The sequence below is a fragment of the Lepisma saccharinum genome, chromosome 2 (genome assembly GCF_977018435.1).
Source record: "Lepisma saccharinum chromosome 2, izLepSacc3.1, whole genome shotgun sequence".
Classification (NCBI taxonomy): Eukaryota; Metazoa; Arthropoda; class Insecta; order Zygentoma; family Lepismatidae; genus Lepisma; species Lepisma saccharinum.
Genome location: NC_139230.1, coordinates 99,365,800 through 99,384,725, shown reverse-complemented (window position 1 = coordinate 99,384,725; position 18,926 = coordinate 99,365,800).

The window sequence follows — 18,926 nt, the reverse complement described above, 5'->3', positions numbered from 1 at the left end:
TTGGAATTATGGACATGATAAGCACCAAATTGTCTAATTTTATAGTGAATGACACTAAAGGGATTGGATATCTTATAAAAATTATTAATACTCTACCACCTAAATTTTGGAATATTTCTGAGGGTCGGGGGTTGGTTAATGACATTATAAACAAGCTGCCATTTGAACTACACATTCCAGGCTATCAGTATTGTGGTCCAGGCACAAAATTGGACCATAGATTAAACAGAGGGGACCCTGGTGTTAATCCCCTAGATGCTGCTTGTAGAGACCATGACATAGCATACAACACACATTCTGATCTAGACAAGAGACATGTTGCAGACAAAAAATTAGAAGAGGCTGCATTTGGTAGATTTGTAAGCAAAAATGCTTCTTTGAGTGAGAGAATAGCAGCATTGGGGACCACCATAGCTATGAACACCAAACAAAAACTGGGGTGGGGGCTGTGAATATATATATATATAACAAACCTAGAATGAAGGCCAAGGGTGTTATGTATCAAATACCTTATGCAGGTCTTAAATCTCTTTAACCAAAAAGCAGCGCAAGAAAAAAAGCTCTTGTATTGCCAAGGGCCATGGTATGAAATTGTTGCTTAGTACCCCCCAATTAAAAAAATTACAGCAATCCAGGAAAAAATCACATGTGGGGGGTTTCATATTTACTATCCCGGCCATCTTAGCAGCACTTGGGGCTGTTGGGAGCTTGGCTGGGGAATAAGTTTTAAAAAAACAAGAGCCGCTTACAAACCAAGATATTGAAGCTTTAATCAAGCCACTGGGCATCTAAAATTTTAGAGGTGTGTACATGTCTGATTCTTTGCCAGAGCAACCACTCAACAAAGAGTGTGGCATTGTTAATTTGGATAAGTACAAAAATCAGGGCACTCACTGGATCTGTTATCTTAAATATTTAAAAAATGAGGCATTTGTGTTTGATTCATTTGGAGGTGTTCCACCTGAAAATTTAGTAAAATATCTAAAATCAACTAATCTTTATTACAATAATGCCCGTGTTCAAAACTTCAAAGATGTTAATTGTGGACATTTGTGTTTATCTGTTCTTAGATATATGTCTCAAATAAATAAACCATGAATTGAAAATTTTCAAAAGGCCTTGTGGTATTTAAAACATCATGGGGGTATTCCATCTCACCAGCCAAAATTCAATATTGAAACTCAAATTACATGATGATATAGTGTATCCCAAAACAATAGCTCTCAGAGCATTTTATGGCATGTACTTGATCCCTAATATTACACACCACAACAACAAAATTGCAGTAGGGGATCAAAAAATTGTCATCACTCCAGGGCAATATAATCTGTCTACTCTAAATGCTCAATTACCCAGAGGTATAGTATTAACTCAAAATTCTGTCACTCACAGAGTAGAGATTGTATCTGCTACAGAAACAGTGGATCTGGGTACTATAGGAGAGCTGTTAGGCTTTGCGAACAATACAAAACTTGAACCGGCCATCAAACACACTGCTAATAATATACCTAAATTCTTAGCCATAGAGACTCTGAATATTCACTGTAATGTGGCTGAGGGTATGATCACCAAATCAAATGGCATAAGTACTCACAAACAAACTGGCATCATTGCAACATTCAAACCTAATTCTGAATTTATGGAGCCAATCATCTACACTCCATCCCCAACATTATATTTTCCTGTGTGCCATAATAGAATAGATAACATTGAATTGATGGTCACTAATGAAAAAGAAGAATTAGTTGATTTTGCTGGAGCCACAACAACTGCAATCATAGAGATTAATATTTAAATAAAAATACATACAAAAAAAATGGAAAATATTGAGAGTTATGAGCTACAATCATTCCCCCCAAACAGGAGGACATTTGCAAATTTAAATCAACCCAACACAGAGATTGAGGTTGATCTTGATGTAGGGGATGGCTTTATACACCCCCACAGAGCAGATCTATACATCAAATTTGATGTTTTAAAGCTCGATGGAACAGATTATCCGGCAAATTCAAATATAAGATTGGTAGATAATTTTGTGCCGCATCTGTTCTCTGAAATTGAGATCAGAAAACATGGTGTTGTTATAAACAGAGTAGATTATCCCGGCATTACCTCCACAGCTTTGGCCACACTAAAATTATCCAAAACCGAGGCTTCTTACTACAAAATAGGTGGATTTGAGGCTGGTGATAAAATTAAATCAAAGAGCCACACAGTGCTGTTCCCTATGCGCCTGTTGCCAGGATTCTTCTCAGATTACAAAGATATTATGTGGAAGGGTGGTTTAAGAATCACATTTAGAAGAGCTGCCAATGATAATAATGCTTTGATGAGGTACAGTACATTAAACTCTACAGGGGAAGCTATGCCTAATACCCTACCTGATGAGGGCAAATGCATTATTCAGACTATGGAGCTAAGAATCCCGGTTGTTGAATATGAAGCCAGATATGCTCTTAAATACAAAGCAGATATAATAAAAAATCCACAAGTACCTTTACAATTTTATACATATCAATGTGTACAGAAGCCTGCCACTGGTACTTATTATGAGTTTGATGCTACAAATTCATTCTCCAGTATACAATATGACATGCCGGATTTTGTGGTGGTACTGTTTCAGACTGGAAGACACAATAATCAGGAAAAAAATTCAAGTAGATTTGATAACTGCAACATCAAGAACATATATCTTAAAAATGGCAGAAATGAGGTATTCCCTAGAGAAAATTATAATTTAGACATGTCCAAGGATGATTTCCTTAAATTATATGAAGCATTTACAGCATACAAAAGGGTCACTACTGGCAATACTGACATGTATTACACACCAGATGAATTCAAAGCACAGAGACCCATGTTTGTCATCAACACTTCAAAATGGAAACAAGTTGTGGTTAATGACAGGACAAACATTAAAATTATCTGTGAATTCCACAATACACTCCCTGATGACACTATATGTAGTGTTATTCTCATAGGTGAAAAATCATATGTTTATGATGTAAGAAATGAGAGAGTCACAGAGCAATTCTAGAAGATTTTTGCATATTACATTGTCTTAGTACTAGATATATGAGTTGAGGCTGGTGTCCAATTGAACTTAAACCAGAAGTAAATATGTGTGGGTGTGGGTGTGTGTGTGTGTGTGTGTGTGTGAGAGAGAGAGGGGTGTGTGTGGGTGTGTATGTGGGTGGGTGTGGGTGAGGGGGCTTAGTTTTAGGCGTGGGCAAAAAAAATATCAAGAGGGGCATATTTTTAACAAGCTTATGGACAACAATCTGACAGAAGTGCCTTTTGTAAGTGTGGACAAATCAATCTGAGGGGGTCATCATTTCACAGGAACTTCCCGAGGGCATTTTTACAAAAATCTTGGATTAGACGGAGTACCACACTTGAGCAAAAAGCTCATATGGGCATGTTGAGCAAGTTTTAAGTGTAGCCAAATCTGCCTGAGAGGGGCTCATCATTTCTCGCACTGGTTGTATCATCAATTATACTACTTACATTCACAAATTAGATGGAGTGTGATCTGAAACGTTTATCGGCCCCAGTCATAAATGAAGATGATATAGGTAAGATTTTTCTAAGTTTGTACATCTGTCGTAAGCATTGTTCAAAACTGCAAGTCATTGTAGCAAATAGTTTATTTAATAATGCTGTCTGAAGAACAATTGTTGTGCAAATTTCTTAAATAAAGTGGCGGTACCAACCTTGTAAATGATCGGTGAAGGCGTCCAAAAAGTGCAACAACAGTAGAAATCATTGAACAATTTTGCATGAAGGATTGCATGTGAAAATGCTTTGCGCAAAATGAGTGCGGCGCTTGCCAACAGCAAATCAAAGAAAGCGTTCTTATGAAAATCCATGAATAGTGTTTGAAGCGTTCTAACTACAATATAACTGATTTCGTGTGTCTATTTATAACTGTAGATGAGACTTGCATTCACCATTACACATCAGAATCAAAACAACAGTCAAAAACAGAGGAGAGAAGCCGGTTGCTCAGCCCCCAAAAGTAGAAAAGGTTATGGCGTCGACCTTTGGGATGCCAAAGGGACTTCATTTATTGATTATCTTCAAAAGGTAAAACAATAACCGTAGAAAACTATTCGGATCTTCTTAACCGACTAGATGAACAATTTCCCTGTTTACAGAATAAATGCCATTTTTCTACAGGACAATGCACCAGCCCATTAAAGTGTTTTCTCGTTGGTAATATTAAGGGATTTGAACTACACGTATTAATTGTTTGGAACATCCATCCCATTTTTAAGATTTCATTCCCTCAAACTACTATCGCTTCTTAAAGGTCAATATGTTCCTCGCTGATCTTTTATTTTCTAATTAAGAGCTGAGATTAAATGTATTAATATTAAGAGATATTCTGTTGAAAACTTTTCAAATTGTGAAATTATAAAATCATTATTTCATTGCTAGCAGTCAACATTTCAAACAATCTTTGTAATATTTTTCCAACTTACGGTTAGGCATGTCAACAGGTCCGCTGACTATATCATATTGTCAAAAAACGCTTTGCAGATAAAGAGGTTGAACGTGAAGTGTGAATTAGGCTATGACAATAGATCACTGACATTTATGCCACGGATATGGGTGAAATTGAAAAATGACGGGAATAAGCACATCAATTTGTGTTAGAATTACTCGGAAATTGAGAAATAAAGGGCTGGTAAACGTAAATAAATATTATCCAACTTTGTATCTGTTTATTACATGTTTAATAATTGATGTATCTTGTATTATTAATGAACTTGTACATGAGCTTGAATAGTGAAATTACTGCAAGAGTAGGCATATAGAGATTGTTCGAGCATAATTTAATCTGGATCATGAAGCATGGAACAACTGAAGGTTTTGCAGGAATAACATCAAATGAAAATACTACAGAATGTTCATTTCTGTGCTCCCAAGGGTTTATAATGGCAGTGGAAGAATGTAAAGAAATGATTACATCTAAAGTAATTTTTTTTAAAAATTATAATCACAGTCAAGCTTAAGTAGTATCAATTAGACAAAGTAATAAAGTTTGTGGTCGTACTCAATTACATCTCAATATGTAACCCATTAAGTATGACAATGATACCTTGGTCAATGTTCATTTTCATCGTGCACAGTGTTATTACATTTGTTATGTCCTTGTGCATTTGCATAACTTTTAAACATTCCAGTAAGTAGGGGTTAAAAGACAGTTCTACGCCAGAAAGTGGCGCGCTCAAGGTTGCCAACCTACTGGGCTGACCGGTTCTGCGCCTTTAAGTGGGGTTCAGTGTTGCCAACCCACCCCAGGAAAATTTCACCATGTGATCTTTTACAGGCGAAGCTAACCTACCAATAGGAGTTGGCAACACTGACTAGTTGCTTCTCAACGTCTTGGAAAACGTCTTAAGACAAATATCTTAATCTTTAAGTAAGTCGACTTCCGGTTTGTCAATTCCGGCCTGTCAAGAAAATTTTCTTGAGACAAATATCTTGAGACGTTTTCCAAGACATTGATTTTCCTGGCTCCTAATTGAGCTAGGATGACGATTTTAGGTTTGTTGGATAGGATTCGACGAGAACTGTTCGACTGGCAAATATAATCGATTCTACCCCCTCCCCCTCTATGTTTTTCTAGCATACTGATCTATTGCGTGCTAACCAAACCTCTTGGGAGGCAGGGGGCTCTTGTAACGCCACGTATGTATGTATGTAGTGAGATTTGTGAGGGGGCCAAAATTTTAACCTTACGGCTGGAAAATGTTTCTATAAAATAACCATGCCTATGAACCTGTTTGTCTTCATGAAGCAAGCTATGGAAGTGCCCGTCCAGCCCACGTCGTCGTCGTCGAGCTTCAACGAACTGCTGCCTTCCATGCTATCTAAACTTAACGGTCTGTTAATTATACACTTGAATAGCATCCTGACCCAGCACGACGAAGATGTGGGCAAAACTTTCTACGTATTCAACAACAACTTGAATTATTACCAGTTCCCCATCTCCGGCAAACTTAAGTTCGACATGAATCCCGAGAACGAAGGGGAGGCCAAAGTTTCCTCAGGCAAGAACATCTATCGCATCAAGCACGATAGGATGGATACGACTACAACGTACGATGTCTCTGCTGGCGATCGCCTGTACTTGGAGCTCTTGGACGACTACGATAAACTCATCCCTCTTTTCATAGAAATGAAAATCACCTACCCTATAATAAATAACCACAGTGGCAACAATGGCTAACGACATTTTCGGTCACACCAAGCGCGACGACCACGGCGACGAGCTTCTCATGCTCGACGTCAGGGTCAAGAAGCTGTGAAGCGACCTGCAGGCCCTGCAGTCCACGCTCAACTCCAGACTCCAGTCAGAGATAGCTAGAGGCGAATGCTTTTGATATTGTGTTTTCTAATTAGTTAAAAAATACGTAATGTGATGACTCATATCTTCTGATTGCGCAAAAAATTATGACGGAATATGATGACTCATATCTAACGTGGTCTCTTCTGATTGGTGGGAAAATACGTCATATTTAACGTGGTCTCTTCTGATTGGAGGAAAAATACGTCATAAATAAACCGAGGTTATATAAGGGGGACCAGAACAGTCGGTCACAGTCTACGAGAGCAGCTTGAAGAGTGCGGACGTCCTGTCGCAGTGTTCCTCGTAGATTTGCCCTTACATGGTGATATTTTCTGTTTGATTTTTAAAAATTATATACACAGTAGTTGAGTTTTTGTGAGACTGATTGAAGAGTAGTTATTTTTTTCTTGTAGTGCTTTTTTTGGGGGGGTATCTATTTGTGCAACACTCAGTACCTAGTTGTGCAATACTCTGTACCTAATTGTACTGCACTTTATACCTAATTATACAATATTTTGTACCTAATTGTACAACAATACGTATAGATTCGACATCTAAAAAAATCATACATCGGCATATCTACGTATATAAATAAACACCCCCCAAAAATATGCGTCCTACGAAGATTTGTATTACATGTAAGAAAAATATTTCCAGTGATCATTATGCACGACATAGTCGTACCTGTGTGCCTGGCAAGCATTTAACAGCAACCGAATTGTGTCCTAAGTGTAACAAACACTTTACAATTGCACATGCCAAAAAGAATATGCCTAATTGCAAGGGTACAGGAGACCCTGTGCTGCAACCATCGACCTCGATCAAAAGGAAGGCTGAAGCAGATTTTTTAAACATATTACCATCTGCCAAACGCGTCAAGTTGGCAACAAAAGCAAGCCGGTTTGCTTTTGATCATATATTAGAAGATTTTGATTTTACCTCAGATAGCTTATGCGATGTACGTAGCTTCCTAGAGAATGTGCGACCCAAGATAATTTCTATCTTAAGTGATATACTGGCTTTAAACTCTACTAAATTTTATGCATCGCTGGGATGCCAATACAAAAAACCATCTGATGAGGAATATAGCTTTCACCATAATACCAAGGCAAAAATATTGCACTTGGCAGATGTTGCCAACCTCGAGAGTATCTACGACAAATTCTTGGAGGAGCTGGTTGCCAAACAGGAAGAACATCAGGCTGAAGGCTCGGGTGGTTCGTTGTGTGGTACTCCGCATAAACTTAAATTGAGACTTAACAAGTTTGTTCCACTGTCTGGGTCTAGTTATATTCCACTGCCGGCAATAATTGCAGTCAAGAAGGCTGTTCTAAACATCCAGAATAACGATTCAAAATGTTTTCTTTGGTCGGTGCTGGCAGCGCTGCATCGTATCCACTGGAAAGATCATCCGCATCGTGTTACCCACTACATGCCCTACGAATCAAAATTAGAAAATGCGATGACTGGGATTACCTACCCAGTTCAGTTGTCGGACATAAACAAATTCGAGACCCGTGCACACAACTTACTAAACCTGCAACTAGCTATCAATGTTTACGGCCTTACTAAGAACACAAATATTGTACACCCTATTCGAGTGAGCAACATGGAAGGTGAAGCTGTACAAGAAATCAATTTGTTACTTATCAAGAACGAGACTTGCCATCATTACACGCTTATTCGCTCTCTCTCCCGGTTAGTTTCAGGTCAAAAAAGCAAGCATAATGGTTGCATAGAAGTCTGCCGCAGGTGCTTGTCCACGTTCGATAATCAAAAACCACGAGATTACCAACACATTCAAGGTCCTGACATTGCTGCCCAGAAGCTTGCGCACCACATGCGCTATTGTAACGACAACAGGCCTGGGGTTGCAGTCTTACCCGAGCCTGGTACTGTGGAGCAATTTCGGGCACATAGTGCTATGGAAGAGCACCCTGCTATTATCATTGCAGATTTAGAGGCCTTCCTTGAACCGCTGTCCACCTGTAAACCCAACCCAGAAGTTTCTTCTACCACGCCTTGTCAAATTCACAAGGTCTCCAGTTTTGCCTATGTTGTGGTGCGACGAAATCAAATACTTGCCCCTGAGCCATATGTATATCGCGGTCCCGATACAACCAAACATTTTCTAGAGAAGATGATTGTTGAAGTGAACGAGATACGAGAAGTATTGTTAGATCCTATAGCTATGCGAGACTTAACTCCCGAAGAAAAGCGTAAACACGAAGAGGCTACACACTGTCCAGTTTGTAACGAAAAATTTATTGATAGTAGGGAAAAAAAGAAAATTCGACACCACGATCACTTCCCCGGAAAGTATATTGATTCTTGGTGTAACGGGTGCAACCTGAATGCTAAGGACCCGCGCTTCGTCCCCGTATTCTTCCATAACGGCTCCGGGTACGATTTTCACCACCTTATCAGGCATCTCGGATACGACGATGCGCGCATTAATATTTTTGCACAAAATGAGGAGCACTACATTGCCATCTCTAAATGGGTGCAAGGCATAGAACTTCGGTTTCTCGATTCCCTGAGGTTTCTCCAGGCAGGCCTCGATGCTCTTGCTGGGATGCTCGACAACAATCAACTAATTATTACCTCAGCCAATTTCCCGAACTTGGATGCTAGTCTCTTCAGGTGTAAGGGAGTCTACCCCTACGAGTATGTCAGCGACCCTTCCAAGTTCGAGGAGGAGTCGTTGCCTCCCCAGGCTAAGTTTCACAGCCGGCTGCGAGGTTCGGGCATCAGCGATGAAGAATATCAGCATGCTCAGTCCATGTGGCTCAAGCTGGGTTGTCGAAATTTTGGAGAATACCACGATGCCTACTTAAAACTTGATGTAACACTCCTCGCAGTCGTTTTTCAAGCGTTTCGCGCAAATGCAATGCAAATCTACAAGCTGGACCCTGCATACTTCTACGGTCTCCCCGGGCGGCCATGCTCCTTCTAACAAAAGTCAAGCTCGAGCTTACTTCCAATGTGGACATAATGCTTTTTGTGGAAAATCTTGTTCGGGGTGGCATGGTCCAGGTGTCACAACGGTACGCTCGCGCCAACAACCAACACATGTCGACCGGGTACGACCCTTCTCAACCATCTAGCTATATCATGTACACGGATGCTAATAATCTTTACGGGCACTCCATGGTGCAAAAACTTCCATTTGGAGGATTTGAGTGGGCTGATCCTTCCAAATTCGACGTAGAAGGTTTCGACGACTCGGAACGAGGCTTCTTTGTCGAGGTGGACCTCGAGTTTTCCGAGAAGCTGCAGGATGTGTTCTGCGACCTCCCACCAGCATCGGAATTTAAGTGTCCACCTGCGTCGAAGCAGAAAAAACTCATTATGGATTTCGAACCCAAAAAGCGTTACGGGTTGCACTACCGAAATCTTCGGTGGTTGATGCAACGAGGGGTCACGATTACTGCAATTCACCGAGTTCTCACTTTCAACCCTTGAAATTGGTTGAAGCCATACATCGACGTCAATACCAAACATCGTACTGCTGCTACCTCGGAACTTGATCGCAAATTTAAGGACATGAATAATATAATATTTGGCAAAACAATGGAAAACACGCGAAATCGTGAAGACATAAGGTTGCTTACTAGCGTCGACCGTTGTCGCAAACTTGTTGCAAGCCCACTGTTTAAATCTCGAACAATCTACAACGAACAGCTTGCTTTGGTACACATGAATCGTGGTCAGGTAAAGCTCAACAAACCAGTCTATGTTGGTGCCACTGTGTTAGAGTTAAGCAAGCTGCAAATGTTCGAGATATATTATAATATACTACGCTTGCACTATGGTAACAACATCAATCTTCTTTACACAGATACGGACAGTCTGGTGTATCACGCCCACACTGCTAACGCATATAAAGATATCGCTACGATTCCAGCTCTCGTTAACTTGTTCGACACGTCGAGCTATCCCCAACCAAATCGATATGGAATCCTGGCTCGAAACAAAAAAGTACCTGGTAAACTAAAGGATGAAAAAGATGGAGATATTATATTAGAGTTTGCTGGTCTTCGTGCCAAAGCATATGCAATTCAAGCTGAGAGGTATGTGACCAAAAAAGCTAAAGGCATAGGCAAGCAGGTGGTTCAGAGAAAACTCAAGTTTGAAGACTACGTCGAGTGCTTCGAAACCAAAAAGCCGATTCTGCGAAAAGAGTATCGCATCCAGAGTGTTAAACATATACTTACAACTAACACCGTCAGGAAAATTGCTCTGGATGCACGAGACGACAAGAGATGCGTTCTCGAATGTGGGATTCATAGCTTGCCGTGGGCTCACTATCGCCTGAAAACAGGTAAAACTTGCTCTGTGTGCCCAAAATAAAAAAAAAGAGAAATTTGATTTACTAGTGGATTTTTTTGCATTCGAATGCAAATCGAGGGGGTGGAGGTGGGATATTTTTTTCAAAATATTAATTTCACAGTTTTTTTTGTAATACATACTATATATTCAATCCACAGAATTTTTTGTTGACCTACACAAAAGAATACAAAAAATTAACAATGTCTGTAAATATATAATATGTATATTTTTTTTAACGGAACTAACTCCCGCCGTGACCTACGGGACGAAAATTTGGGGCATGTGCAGGGCCAAAGGGGAAGTTCCTTTGCGCGCTCAAGCATGGCTTTTTTTTTAAAAAAAAAATCTTGTTATTTCCTATGCATATTTAAAACTGTTCGGTCACTCTTTCATTCTTGACATCATAGACAAAAGTTTTCTCTGCAATAAGGATGACGCTGTACAGTGTGTCCGCAGGCAGAGCATCGTGGAACTCGCACACAATCTTGATGTTAGTGCGATCGTTAACAACTACCTGCTTTCTTTTAGATGTGTTGATGACGAACATGGGTGTGCGAGCTATAAACTCGTTTGGATTGTAGTACACATCCACGTTACCCGAAGTCACTCGTTTGTAAGCTGTGTACGCCTCGTACAGTTTCAGGTAGTCCTCTTCTGCGATGTTTAGGTTGTAGTTCTCAAGTAGGAAAACTTCGTTCCTACCATTTTTGAGGTAAATGTTCTTAATCTTACAGTTGTCGAACTGGCTGGAATCTTTTTCTTGGTTATTGTCCCTTCCTGTCTGGAAGAGTACGGCTGCAAACTCGGGCATGTCGTACCGAATGTTGTTGAATTGCGTGTTTACGTCAAATTCGAAATGATTGCCGGAAGCAGGTTTTTGCACACACTGGTAGCCGTAAAACTGAATGGACACTTGAGGATTCTTCAGGATGTCGGCTTTGTACTTGAGAGCATAGTTTGATTCGTATTCTACCATTGGCACGCGCAGCTCCATGGACCTTACAAGACACTTGGCAGCGTCGGGTAGTGTGTTGGGAAGCGAGGTAGTCCCGTCCGGGCCCAAAGTGCTGTAGCGCATCAGTGCGTCGTTATCGTTGGCAGCTCTGCGAAAAGTGACGCGCAAACCACCCTTCCACATGATCTCCGTGTAGTCGGAGAAGAAGCCAGGTAGCAGGCGCATGGGAAACAGTACTGTGTGACTTTGAGTTTTGATTTATGTACCTGCTTCGAATCCCCCTGCCTGGTAGTATGCTGCATCGGTCTTGGAGAGTTTCAGTGTTCCCACAGCTGTAGAGGTAATCCCGGGGTAGTCAACCCTATCGATGACGGTGCCATGCTTTCTAACTTCCACCTGCGAGAATAGGTACGGCACAAAATTATCTACAAGTCTTAAATTTGCATTGGCAAGAAATGCTTCGCCGTTGTCTCTCTTCACTATATCAAACTTGACGTACAAATCAGCTCTGTGAGGGTGAATGAACCCATCCCCGACGTCCACATCAAACTCAATCTCTCGGTTTAGTTCGTTGAGGTTGGCAAACGTGCGACGGTTGGGAGGGAAGGACTGTAATTCGTAACTTTCGATTTGTTCCATGATGGTTATTTATATGTTAATCTCCACGACAACAGTGGTCGTGGTTCCGGCAAAATTTACCACCTCACCCTTCTCGTTTGTCACTGCTAATTCTATGTTGTCTATGCGATTACGAGATACCGGAAAATATATCGGTGAGGAGGGTATGTAGATGATTGGCTCCATGAACTCCGAACTTGGTTTGAACGTGGCAATGATCCCAGTCTGCTTGTGGCTACCCGGGATGCCGTCCGAAGATTTGGTGATCATGCCTTCCGCTACGTTGCAGTGGACGTTCAGAGTCTCGATGGCTAGAAATGTAGGAATGTTGGCACCGATGTGCTTGATGCCAGGTTCGAGCTTGGCATAGTTTTCGAATCCCAGGAGCTCTCCGGCGGTACCAATGTCCACGGTTTCCGTTGCAGACACAATTTCAACTCTGTGAGTGACTGAATTTTGAGAAAGTAGCTCACCTCTCGGCAAGTGAGCCTGCAAGGTAGACAGGTTGTACTGACCAGGGGTGATGCTGATTTTGTCGTTGCCGACTTTGTTTGTGTTGTTATGCACCGTCACATTGGGTATCAGGTACATGCTGTAGAATGCACGAAGAACAATTGATTTAGGATAGATGATGTCGTCGTGCAACACGAGTTTTAAAACCGAAGTATCGCTGGTGAGATGGAATACTCCCATAGTGCTTCAGGTGCCACAATGCTTTTTGAAAATCCTCGATCGTAGGGTTATTTATTTGAGACAGAAACACAAGCATTGATATGCAGAGATGACCGCAGTTCACTTCGTCGAAACCTTGCATGCATTCGTCGTTGTAGTAGAGACTCGAAGCACCGAGGTACTTTGGCAACCCAGCAGGTGGCACACCGCCGAATGAATAGAAAACAAATGCTTTGTTGTTGCTGGTTTTCAAGTAGCAAATCCAATGTGTACCTGGATTTTCGTAACTGTCCAGGTTAACCACACCACACTCTTTTTTCTTCACAACAGAGAGTAGAGAATCGGACATGAAAACACCCCTGAAGTGCTTGATTCCCAACGGCTCGATCAGAGCATCAATGTCGAGGTTGGACAGCGGCTCTTCTTTTTTTTAAATTTGTTCAAAGCTTTGAGCTTCCTGCCCACGCCGTTTCCCTTCTTTTCCATTGCCAGCTTGTGGCGTTTTTGCTCTTCCAACTCGGCCTTGTTATTCTTTGCATCGATGATGGTTTTGGCGATAGCGGCACTTCCGCCGGCCAAGCTACCCACAGCACCCAGAGCAGCCAGGATGGCTGGGATGGTGAATATGAAACCTCCGGTCTTTTTCTCTTGCTTTCGCGAATGTTGCAACCTCTTCAACTGAGGGATGCTGAGCAGCAATTTCATTCCGTGTCCTTTGACCAAGCAAGAATGTTTCTTCTCGCGCTGTTTCTTGGTGAGTAACCCATCGAGGGCACCCAGAGTTTTCAGATTCGAATAAGGTATTTGGTATACTACACCCTTGGGCTTCATTTTGACGATATGTTATTTATATATTGTGTGAGCTTGAATATTTTTACAGAGCAGTTCGGGTAGGTTGTTATTTATAGACCCCACCCCAATTTTTGTTTTGTGTTCATGGCGATGGTCGTACCTAATGCAGCGACCCGTTCATCCAGCGAGGCGTCTCTGCTGACGAGTCTCCCGAAAGCTGCGTGCTCTAACTTTCTGTCAGCATCATGACGTACATCGAGATCGGTATTAGTATTCTAGGCAATATCGTGATCCTTGCATGCAGCATCCAGGGGATTCACACCCTTGTCGCCTCTCTCCAGTCGCTGATTAAGTTTGGTTCCGGGGCCGCATTACTGGTAACCTGGTAGGTGCATTTCGAAGGGCAGCTTGTTGATGATGTCGTTCACGAGACCTCGACCCTCGGCAACGTTCCAAAATTTCGGACGTAAGGTGTTGATGATTTTGATGAGGTACCCTATGCCTTTGTTGTCGTTCACGATGAAGGTGGCAAGCTTGGAGCTAATCATGTCCACGATGCCCACCTTCTCGTTGTGGAAATTACGGTTGCCGGCATTCTCTTCGCCTGCAATGACCAGCAAACAGTCCACGAGCTTTCTCACGTCGTCCACCCACACAAACTCCTTCGGCAGGGTGTTGTAGAGTTTGACGCCGCTGCCTGTTTTGACCTGTTTCCATATCGGCTTGATGAGATTCCTGTATTTTTCACCGCTGCTGGATTTGAAGCGATTCTACGTAGCGTCGTTGTTTTGGTACAAGGCATCCGTCTTGATCAAAATTTCATTGTAACTTTGGTAATCCTCGTTTGTGTAATCTCTTGGCTGCTTTTTGGTGATGAGTTCCCACAGTCCAACCGTGCCGGGATACCTGTTCCAGCTGTCCTTCTCTCCCAAATTGACTTTCACGTCGTCACCCTCGAACGTGACTTTCGATTTTCCGATCTTTCAAACCACGCCCTCGTTGAGTTCCATGGTCGGGTACAATCCGAAAACCTCGACTTTCTCGAATTTCCCGTTGCTTAGATAATCCCTCGCCAACGGTCCCAGCTCGACTACATTTTTCGAAGAGGTGCTGCCTAGAGTCTGACGTTTCGTTGGCGGCGCAAGTTCGTACGGGGTAGTGTGAATGCTGGATATCGGTGTTGGTATAGTATAATTTCGAGCAGTGAGTGGCACGAGCTCGTTGATAAGCTCTTTGTTTTGCTGGGTGACATTTTTGATTTCCTTACTGAGTCCGCTGATGGCATCGATGATAGGTTGGTCCTGTTGTTTTTTCTGTTCGTAAATTCCACGATTCTCGGATTTCCAACCCTTGAAGCGTTTCGTCAGGAAGTCGCGCAGCTTCAGGTTGTCGTCTGCAAGTTTGCGTTTCATTTTTTTGGTATGTAGTTATTTATAATACGTCAAGACGTTTCTTGTAACGTTCCAACGTTTAGAAAATTATTAATTTTGTCTCTGTATTTTCCATCATTGGGTTTCCTCGTCATGTCAATTGTGACGAAACCAAAATCATCTTGATTCCAGCATGAAGAGCAAGATTTCGAAAAATCGTTGTAGCTCAAATCTCCACCCACATAGTCATCGTGAACGTGCTTGAGGTTGATGGCATCCTGACGAAACAAACAAATAAAATTAGCATCGTCCCGAAGGAGCTGCTTGGGGATCTTGGAGAAAGTCTGTGCAAGGTAGAAGCAGTCCGTGCCCCTGTGGCGGCTCTGAGTAAAAGAATTGCGAATCTCGTTTTGGTTTTCCAGGATTACATCGTCGAAGACGACCACCGAGTTATCGCGACAGCAGTCCAGCTATATAACTTCAGAAGCAAAAGTAGCAATGCCCAGCCCGTCGTACAGTTTCGTCAGCTGGCGGTATTTTGGTTGCTCCAAACTTTTGGAGAAAACATACAGATGCCTGTTCTTCCAGTCCAGCCAGTCGGGTGCAAGCAAGAAATTGTCCACAACCAACGTTGTCTTCCCGCAACCCGAGGGTCCGACGACGAGGCAGCGAATATTGTCAGGCAGAAGCTCGCCGTTTTTCTTAGAGAGTTCCGCGGATGTATCTGGCAGTCGTCTCACCACATCCCACACACTTGTCACACAATCACTTCGTCCGCGTCGATCCAGCTTGTTTCCTCGAGTCCCAGCCATTTAACCAATAGTTTTTTACCTTTCCTGCGCAGGATTTTCTCGATGAGGTAGGTGTCCCGGTGTCTTGTTTTAGAAAGTTCCTCTTCGTAGAATCGTCCTTTTAAAATTTCGTCGCGTGCATCCTTTATTAGATACGTGTACATCGCCCCCGGCATGACTCGAACTACAGTGAAAAGTTCCGTGCTCCAATTCTTGGTGAAGCCCTTCTCGAACGTACGCTTGAATTTGCTGATCCTCACCTGGTCTCCTACTTTGTATTTCGGTTTCTTGTAGAAATTAAACGTTGCTCGTCAGATTTGTTAACGTCAACTGGTTTCATGCGTATCGTGAGATGCAAACTGTGATTATAATCTCTTACAAGTTCCGGTAGAATGTTGACCCACATGTAGTTTCCCTGAAGCGTGAAATGCTTCCACGTGCGTGTTTTGAGAGTTAGGTTGAAACGTTCCACTATGCTGGCTTTGATGTGAGTAGTGTAATTGGATTGTTTCAAAGTCATACTTAGTAGGTATTGTTTTTTTTTATCAATTGAATATTATTTTTTGACATATTTTGACAATTTTTTGTCGATGTTTTAGCGTTTGACGATTTTTCAGTGCAATTTTCACCGCTTCTTATTTTTTTCCCACTCATACTTGGTAGGTATGCATTTGTAGCTTTTTTTTTATCAATTGAAAATCAGTTTTTGACATATTTTGACAAATTTTTGTCGATGTTTTAGCGTTTAGCGATGTTTTTGTAAAATTTCCTATTTTTTTTTTCCCACTTGTACTTGGTACGAATGCCACGATCTTACGTGATATAACTTAACCTATTTATTTTTTTTTCGTGCTAAACTACACGAGAGCCTCTACGTGCTTTGACCTATTTTAGAGTAGAACCATAAAGACAGAGCTGCAACCGAAAGTGAGGCTCGAAGTGAGGCTTGGTGAGGCTGGACTTAATAGTTTGTTTTTGTAAGACATAAGCCTTATTTTCTCGCAGTGTTGCCAACATTTTACTCGAAATAAAATCACCAAGGTTTTTTTTCTTGGTCTAACCTATGTTATTGAACTGCGTCGTCACGTCCACACCTGCATGACTTCCGAACACTATTGGTTTTATTTATATTTTTTTTTACGTATAGGTGTATATGATGAATCCCCAAACAGATTTTTCCTAAGTCTTACTGTTTCCAAGATAACCCCACTTCCGGTTGCTATTTTGGATTTCTGAACATAGGTTCTATTTATATTTTTTCTCACGTATAGGTGTACCTGATGAATCTGCAAACAGATTTTTTCTAAGTTTTACCGTTTCAAAGATAACCCCACTTCCGGTCGCCATTTTGGATTTCCGAGCATAGGTTCTATTCATATTTTACTTACATATAGGCGTACATGACGAATCCGCAAACAGATTTTTTCTAAGTCTTACCGTTTCAAAGATAACCCCACTTCCGGTTGCTATTTTGGATTTCCAAGCATAGGTTCTATTCATATTTTACTTACATATAGGCATACATGACGAATCTGCAAACAGATTTTTCCTAAGTCTCACTGTTTTCAAGATAACTAGTAGTGCAGGTTAGCCGGTTCACCAACCGAAAATGGGGCTCGGTGGGGCTCGGTGGGGCTCGCCAAACCTCAAAAACTCATTTTCTCTCTACGTTCCGCGCCTTATTTATTGTGCTGACGATGTTTCACAGCGTAGAAAACAGCACCAAAACATCAAAAACTCACTCTGATTATTTGGAGCTCACCAAAACCTCAAAAACTTATTTTTATTAATTGAGGTTCACCAAACCTCAAAAACTCTTATTTTTTTTCTATGTTCAGCGCCTTATTTATTGCGCTGACACAACGTGATGAGTAAATAATGCAGTTTCTTATTCTTGAAGGATGAATGCACCTTATCGTAATTTTCCAAGCCCCGGTCAAATGTTTGTATATCGTGATTTTTGTAAACCTCTCTCTCGGGAACGATGTGCCACACACACGCGCGTGCACGCCTATATTGTGACGCAAAAAAACAAACAAATAATATTATTTTTAAGATTCCTGGCCCCTAACCCCACTTCCGGTCGCTATTTTGGATTTCCGAGCATAGGTTCTATTCATATTTTACTTACATATAGGCGTACGTGATGAATCAGCAAACAGATTTGTCCTAAGTCTTACTGTTTCTAAGATAACCCTACTTCCGGTTGCTATTTTGGATTTCCGAACATAGGTTCTATTCATATTTTTTCTCACATATAGGTGTACGTGATGAATCACCAAACAGATTCTTCCTAAGTCTTACTGTTTCCAAGATAATCCTACTTCTGGTTGCTATTTTGGATTTCCGAGCATAGGTTCTATTCATATTTTTTCTCACATGTAGGCGTACGTGATGAATCCGCAAACAGATTTTTCCTAAGTCATGAATTGGAGGGTTCTATGGCAACCTATATTAATTCTCGTAAGAGAACAGAAAACACAAAAAAAAACAAAAAAAAGAATACTGTGGTCACTACAACAAATAGTCTTCTTCAACCCCTATCTAACAAACCAAAAAAAATCATCATCCTAACTAGAACCATGTAACTAACATTGTGATGACTCATATTAAGTACCTCTTAATTGTATTACTTATAAGGGTATACTTATAAGCATATATACTCTATAAAAGTATATGAAACAGGTGGTTTCAATACGGTCCGCGCTTTTATTATATAAGACGGCATATACTGCAGATCAGTCAGTCTCGTGAGAGCAGCCGAAGAGTACGGATGTTCTGTTGCAGTGCTTCTTGGTTTTTGTAAAAATAATAGGTATTTAACTTTCTTTGAAGCCACATGCCATCTATTATTTCAAGTTCAAAGGTGTTTCACGTGGTTTTTCATAGTAATTTCGACCAGATTGAATTTTGACGTGATCGTGTATTTTCTATTTCACCTCAAGAAATTCTATATAAATAACATACCTGAAAATTGTATCGCTATATACTAGACTTTTTGATTTTTGTGATTTTCGAAAAAGCAATGGCATCCACCA